Consider the following 8,434-nt stretch of genomic DNA (forward strand, 5'->3'; position numbering starts at 1 on the left):
AAAGATTATTGGTTACTCACTGAGAGAATTATTACAATAAAGTATGATGATAGAAGCCAGATTGCCAAGGACCAAGGACGGAATGAGAAAGGAGGAAAGTAATATGGGAAATATATATTGCTGTTTTGAAGAGGTGTAGACAAGATGGGAATAGATAGAACAAGTTGGTGGCTAAAGGACAGCCAAATTCAGAAAGAAATGTTTAAATTGGGAAAATCTTGAACTCATTAGGTGTCTGAAGTTGTGTTAGGAAAAACTCAATTACCCTCCTTTGTTTCTCTTTTATTCTCACACTATTACAACACTCACAACACTTCTGACACCAGATGTGTGTGGGTTTTCCCCACACTAAGCAATTCTCTGTGACTTCAGCTGGAAGTCCTAAAATTTAACTCAATTCTGACACTATCTACTGGACATAGTATCAGATCCCATCAGTTAAGGGCTCAGTCCCACAAGACTGCCCCCCACTTCATATGCCAGTCACAAGTAATAGTCCCCAATTACCCACAACTCCTCTCTGACATGGCTACGAATCAGAGGTTCCTATAAATTCCTCCCCGTGAACCCAATTATTTGCTAGAACAGCTCACAGAACTCAGGAAAACACTTATTTACATTTACCAGTTTATTAAATGATATAATAAAGGAACAGCCAGACGGGTGAGGTCTAAGAGGATCCTAAGAGCAGGATTTTCTGACCCCATCGAATTGGTGTGTGTCACAGTCCTGGTATGGGGATGTGTTCACTAACCTGGAAGCTCTCTGAACCTCAGACTTTGGGGATTTGGGGGGAGGATTAATCACACACGGTTGATCATTAACTCCATCTCCAGCCTCTCTCCCATCTCTGGAGAATGGCGGATGAGATTCACAATTTTAAGCTTCTAATCATAGTTTAATCTTTCTGATGACTTTATCAGGAGCCCACCAAGAGTCACCTCACTAGAATAAAAGACACTGTTTTCACCCAGAAAATTGCAAGGGATTTAGGAACTTTGTGTCAGGAACCAGGGTCAAAGACCAAATATTAGATCCAAAGATGCACTAGTATTCTTATCATCCTGGAAATTATAAGAGATTTAGAAACTCTGGGCCAGAGTTCACAGAAGTGCAGGATCCAGCTGAGAAGAGATTGAAGATGTGGACTTGAGGGCCGAGGAAAGAGATGCCTTCAAAGACATAGCTTGTGCACTTCAACAGAAAGTGGTATTAGGGTTGGTACACACATATACATTTGCAACAAAGTTGTGAAACACACTGCTTATTTGCATTAAGTTTTTGTTTAAGTAGCAAATTTGTCTACCAAGACTGAAAAGTCTTTGAGATAGCGCTCTTGAGAAGAGTGATGGAGGTTTTCAATGGAGACTGAAGGGTATTGAAAAATTTGTAAAAGAGTAAAAGTAGAAGAGTTGATAGGTGATGTTGAGTATCCAGTTGAGACTTGACATGATATAAAAAATTTTCTCCAACAGCCCTCAACCCCCTTGGTACAGGAGCCAAGATGGTGGCTTGATGCATTGATCCAATATTGTAGATTATCAAGTGGGTATTATGGAAGCATAGAGGGTGAGGGAACCAAGGATCCTAGTGATATTAATGATAGGATCCAAAGGAGAAAAAGAGGTCAGAGGAAGCTAATTCTGAAAGAACGTGACATCAAAAAACATGGTAAGTCTAAAGACCGTATAGTGTAGAGGTAGTGAGAAAAACATATATAAATTGACTTTTATTTTTTAATCAAAGAGTAGAACATTTGTGTTTAAGAATTCAAAGATGGAGAAATTCCAGGATTTAACATTGAGGGAGAGTGCCTGAAAAGGAATAGAGATGGAAGCCATTGAAGATATAGAAGTCAAGATGCAGAAAGGAAGGAAGTCAGAGGGGACATCCATTTGACCTCCAAGATCACTGAAGATAATGGTGGGTCAGTGGAATTTGTGTAGAGGCAAACTTTTTCTTAGATGCCAGCCATCAATGGATGTTTAGGATTGACTTAGAAGATGGCAAGCAACTAAGACAAAAAGAAATGGAAAAGGATAATGTGAGGAGAAATTAGCCTCAATGGAGCAATGATATTTAGAGGGTATTGGGGTAATGGTTTGGAAGCTCCAATGGGACCTAAAAGAGAGTACTTAATCCCACCTCTGACACCTACATCCTGGAAAAATGATCAGCATTTTCTCTAGGGACTGCAGGGAAGTGGTATAATGTTCAAAGAGAAAATAAAGCACTCAACCAAACCAAAGTCATATTTTACCAGTAAAAGCCTTATTATTGTCTTCATTATCATATGAAATAACCATTTACAAATATTGTATCCTCTCTTTAGCAAGTTGAATAATTATATCAAAACTTTCAACACTGATCAGTATATATTTGTATTTAAGCCAACCTAATACAGACAAGCTCACATTTATGAAATCTATTCAATTTTTAAAGAATTAATTAGATTTATTTCCCTAAATATGCCAATTATTTTCAAATAAATATTCAAGACTGGTTTTAGTAAAAACATATATCTCATAATGGTTTTCCTAAGGTTATCTTTAGTTATCATGGTTTAGACAAGCAATTTGGTGTGTAGGTAACTTTGTTATGGAAAAAGAATTATATACTACAAGTAGCATAATGTCTGTTGTCAACAATAGCACACTAATAAATATTAAAATCTGGTTGTCACATAAGATTAATGAGTCATTATTTAGAATTGAACAATGTTAAAGCCATTTGGTCACAAAGTAGCCCATTAAAATAATGATGATATAAAACCAGATATAATCCAGAAGTAGTTAAAACATGGAAATATTTAATCTGTCCATCATTTTAAAAATTATTCAATATCCATAATTCAAAATTCTTATGTTTTATTCAGAAATCAGCAATTTGGCAGATCCCTTGTGAGAGAACTAAACAGTATCATATGCTACCCAGGTGTCTTGCTTAAAATTATTACCCCAAATATTTTTAAAATATATTATTCTAGAAAAGCAATGATTAGTGTAAGAAAATAGTAGTTGACAGGTATTTTCCTCCTGCTAGCATTGTTATTTCTGTTGAACATATGGAGCCATTTAGGAACTATTTCGATTAGTATCATACAGTTGTAAGAGATAATAAAAATAATCACAGTAACTAAATGTTTTTGCATGTATTATGTCCCCGGCATACTAAATGACTTTATTTGTATTATTTTATTAAATCATTATCAGAAAAGAAGACAAATACTTTTATTCTTTCCATTTTTAAAATGAAGACACTGAAGTTCAGAGGGTTGAGTAACCCAATTCACAAAGGTATTGGAAGGTCAGGCTGGGATCTGAACCAGAGTCTGCCTTTCTGCCATATTCCTATCCATTTACATGATCTCAGAAGTCTAATCATGATGGACAGACCCTCAAGCATGGAAAGTTGACAGACCTGTTTTCCCTTCCTGTTTTTCAAGTCCATTTTCCATAAACTCCAGCTGTAGATCAACCATCCTTAAACATCAGAGAACATGAGGAAATTTTTAATTCATTAATGTCCTTTTTTTTTTTTTTTTTTTTTTTAGGGTAGGGAGGGATTTCCTTAATAATTAGTCTCTGTTTGTGAACATTGGTCAATGTGAAAAGTAGAAGGAAACTTAGAGTCTAGAGCACATTCTCCCCTTCAATGTAGGCATCTCTTTCCTCTTCTTGGCCCTTCTTAAACTTTGAAATCCTGGCTTTCGATTAAATATTACCTACTACTAAGCCAGAATGTGGTAATTTTTTTTGTCTATAGACTTCTTAGTGTCCTCATTACAATACTGATTCCTGACTTTGGCCCTTTCTTTATCTTTGGCCCTTCCATATCCAAGATCCAGTCCTGATGCTCTTAGCTCCTAAGAGCTATTGTGTTTAGAGAACATTAAGACTATTGCTTTGGATCTGTGGGCTCAAGGGGACTGTGAAAGGAGTCAAACTTATTTATTCAGTCTTGTCTGTTTCAGTTAAGATGGCTTCAGGTGCATGCTAAATTCACAATATAAGATGTTCATTATATAGGTGGGTCCAGGGTCATGTTGGTGGCTCATTGATGTCATCAAAGACCTAGGCTCTTTTTATCTTTTCTACATGACATCCTCAGGTCGCAAAATGGATGCAGCTATTCTGGAGATCACTTGTAGACACAGCAACATCTGGCCAGAGAAGAGGGACATGTCTTCCTGAGCACGGCTCTGTTATTAGGGAGTAAAACCTTCCCCATAACTCCCTCAGATGACTTCCCTTTAAGTTCCAGTCTGCAGTCAGTGCTCTTGACCTAGCTGTAAGGGGGACTGATAAATCTCATATCGGATATTTTAAAACACTTTAGTGGCGGTGAGCTCTATGAGCTAAGAGGAGTATGGAGGGAGGAAAGAGTTGAGTTTAGAAACCCACGTTAGCTTTCTACTCAACTAGCTGCCTCAGAAACAAAAACTTCCTAAGCACTTACATTTTATGAGCCACAACTTCTAAGACAAATAGAGCAAACTTTGGTTTAGACCTGGACAAAGATATATATATTTATTCCTCTCTAAATGAGTAGTCTCAAAGAATTTTAATTAAGAGGTTGATTAAACTAAAAAGTACCCATAGTCAGAGTAAACTGAAACATTTCTCATATTTGGTAAAACCAATTGGCATTAATAAGTTGACCTTTACTACCAGTAAGGTTTATTTTCATCACTGTCTGTCTGGTGGTATCGTGTTTTGACCCAGGAGTAATCCTAAGTAAGGTTACAACCTTAGCCTCCTCTGGGACAGCAGTTCCATGGTTGTCTGGTGAAAGTTTAACCTCCATAGATGAATCTGTCAGCAATGTGATTGGGTTTTCCCAAATCAAATAAAAATTTTAAATCTCCAGCAATGCTGAAAACACCGCCTGGGACATCTTCATGTGAACCAGAACTTCATTTGACCTTTACCAGGTTGAGATAAACATCAGCTGCCAAGAGACAATGACTCATTTCTGAATAAGAAGGATACTTTTCACACCTGTCTTTGAAAAGCTTTGCCCCAGGAGTCCAGGGTCCTGGCAAAAAGACACTCAGTGTAATTCTGAAAGGCATTAAAAGAACAGGGTCACACTTGCAAGCTGAAGGGCGTTAGTTCCATGGAAAGAAGGGGGGCTACAACCTAGTGTCAGAGCTCCACAGTTACCATTGCTGGTCAAAATAATCACCTGAACCCCCACACCCCTCCTGGTAGTAGATGAGGCTATATTAACACAGAACTTTAAAACTGAAATCTGACCTGAAAAAAAAAAAAGGTTGAAACAGTGTCTGTCCATTTAATCTCTTTATCTATCTCTATCTGTCTATCTATCTATCTATCTATCTATCTATCTATCTATCTATCTATCTATCATCTATCTATCTATCATCTATCTATCTATCTATCTATCTATCTATCTATCTATCTATCTATCTATCTATCTATCTAATGTATATACCTACATACTATAGACACATCATGATAGCTATTTAGAAAGAATATTGTTTGTAAAATATTTAACACCCCAAAATTTAGGGCATGTGTAAACATACAAGTTGTTTTTTCCTTCTACATTTGTAATGCCAATTTATCTTTTAATGTTGCTTTGGTATTTGGAGATAAACAGCTTAGCTATCTTTGGTTAACCACCAAGTGTCTGTCGAACTCAAGGATGAAACAATTTGTTCTGTGTTTGAGCTATTTTCCTGAAGCCACCTGAATTTTTTGGTAGTTCCTTAGTCTATTAGCAAATAGTTAAATGTATTCCACCCTATGAAGCTTTCAGCTGTGAAATTAACCTATCCCCAACCTTGTTTGAGTAAGACCAGGTGTTTCATACTTCCCTCTATCCCACAGCAAGAATCCCTTAGGAAAGAAGGGAGGAAGTGAGACTTTTGACATGTGTGCGGCAAAAAAAAAAAAAGCGTCAATAAACAATCTGGAAATGACCAGAGGCGTTCTACCAAAAACCCAGTGAAAATTATCTAATAAACCCTGACTTTTAAAATGGAACACAAGACTCATCTCCCTTTCTTGCTTAAAACATAAAGCAACCCCCTTTCTCATATTTAAACAACAGCTATCAAAGATTTAATGATTGCACCATTGGATGCAGTTCAAACAATATAGGCAGGAAAGAATGTACAGCTGTCAAGGAACCGACCCAGTCAGAAGTACCCCAGACAAATCGCTGTACATCATCAGCTGGTTTTAATTAACAGCAGACTCTGAGCTGCTTTTTCTTCCCCCCTCTTTCTTCAGTAACTTTAAACAAAGTGATTTGTAGTGTTCTGTGTTATATGGCATCTACCCCAGTGGAAATGGAGGATGTTCATGGAAATAACTTGAGCCAAAGTTCAAAGGAGATTAGGGCATCTAAAGGATACCTTGAGATTTTTATCTTGGCTCTCCACGAAGAATGAGTTAAGCTTATTCATTTTTCCTCCTAAAGGGTTGAGTCTCTTGTGAAGTGAGGTTGCACGGTTATTATTATACTAGATTGTCATTAATGCTAATCTACTTTTAAGGACATTTTTATCTTGTAGTTAATGAAAACATATTTTACGTTGCAGGCAGTCACAGAGAGATTTTTTTTTTTTAGCTTTATTTAATGCAAGACTTTCCTTAGTGACATTCCTCAGCTTCCTCAGTGAACAGACACTGCTGTAGCTACTAAATAATAAAAATAGTATTGATGGAAGTTATCTTAGTGGTTATAATAAAAGTCTAACCCTTTTATTATACAGAGGAGAAGACATGACTGTTCTATATTAATATTTGTAGAATAAATGAATAAGATTGATGCCGAGAGATAAATTTTTTCCTGAGGACACAAAGCCTGGTGCTGAGAATGTCACAGGCTTTGTACACATGACGCCCATGGAGGAAGGGGACTTCAAGCGATTAGAGAACATTTAATATATTGGCATAAAAGATCACGTTGAGAACTCACAAGCCTCCTGTATGTGATGGAATTGCAGGCATAGTTCTCAGTGCTGTAGTGACCAGTCAGATGAGTGGGGAAAAACTGAGTTAGAACCCTCTACCCCTCAAGTGCCTTGAATAATTCAAGCCACTTAATTTAATGCACTTCATTCGTGAATGAAATACCGTTCATCACATAGCAGTTTCTTTTTCCCTATGAGACTAACCATCTTCTGGCCCCTAGAAAGACAGTGCAATCAAATGGCCAACATGGGCTGTTCAGCCAGTTGCCTGGATCCTGGACCTACCACTTACTTGTTGAGTCAACTCAGATGAATTATCTAGCTCGCTTTGTCCCTTCCCCATCTGAAAAGTGGGGGCAAAACTATTACTTCCCTCCTAGGGTTGTTTTGAGGATTAAATATGTTATTGCGCATAAAGCTTAGACTATGCCTGGTCCACAGTAGGATCTATAGAAATGCTGGCAATTATTAGTAATATTGACCTTCATGCTTTGTGATCCGATTCCCAACAGTGCGATGCCAAAGGTCCAGGGCACCCGCTGTGGCCGTGTTATTGATCTGCAAGTTATTTTGGCTTCAGTACTTTCTGTTGTGGTTTTTGATGTCTTCTGAGGAAGAAGAGCTTTGGAAATAGCCTTCCCATGTCAATAAAACTACTGGTGTTCTTCAGTGAAATTGTCAAAACCATGGCATATACATCCGCAAAGTATCACTTGGTGCCATTTTTAGGAGCAAGACAGGGACTGGAGAAGGGCACTGCCCCTCTCCAAGGTGGCATTTGGGATCCTCATGGAAGCCCGATTCCACACTGAGGTTTTTCCAGAAAACAAGTTCGTGGAGTATAGACAGCACACATCCATGTTCACCTTCTGGTTTTTATAGCTCCCCACTGCTTCAGAACAGCTGTAAATGGGATATTCTGGTTAATCACATAAAGTGGCAGAGAGATTGCACATACGTCATACTCAGTGTACCAAGCTCTGATGAGTTAGTCACCAGGGATGCCCAAACTATGACCTGTGGGCCAAGTCGGGCCCAGGCCTTCTTTTGAGCTAACACTGTTTTTACATTTTTAAAGAGTTGTTAAAATAGCAAAGAATATGCAGCAGACGCTGTTTGTAGCCCACAAAATCTAACATATTTACTCTTTGGCCCTTTACAGAAAAACTGTGTTGACAGCTGAGTTTGGCTATAACAAAATACATCTCACATAAAAGCTTCATGGAGCATAATTTAATCTTTCATGATTCAGAAGGCACTTCTTAATCTTGTACTATCTGGGGTTCGAGAGTATGAATATCAGTTATGATTGGACTGTATAATAGTTCAAAGTGTGAATTCCGGACTCAGATTGCCTGTGATCAAATCCAGGGCCTGCCACTTATTAAGTGTGTAATCTTTATCAAATTACTTCATCTTCCTCGGCCTTGGCTCCCTCATCTGTAAAAATTGAGCGTTATAGTAGCCGCCTTATCTGGCTGATATGAG

This window comes from Rhinolophus sinicus, linkage group LG01 (assembly GCF_036562045.2).
Source record: "Rhinolophus sinicus isolate RSC01 linkage group LG01, ASM3656204v1, whole genome shotgun sequence".
NCBI lineage: Eukaryota > Metazoa > Chordata > Mammalia > Chiroptera > Rhinolophidae > Rhinolophus > Rhinolophus sinicus.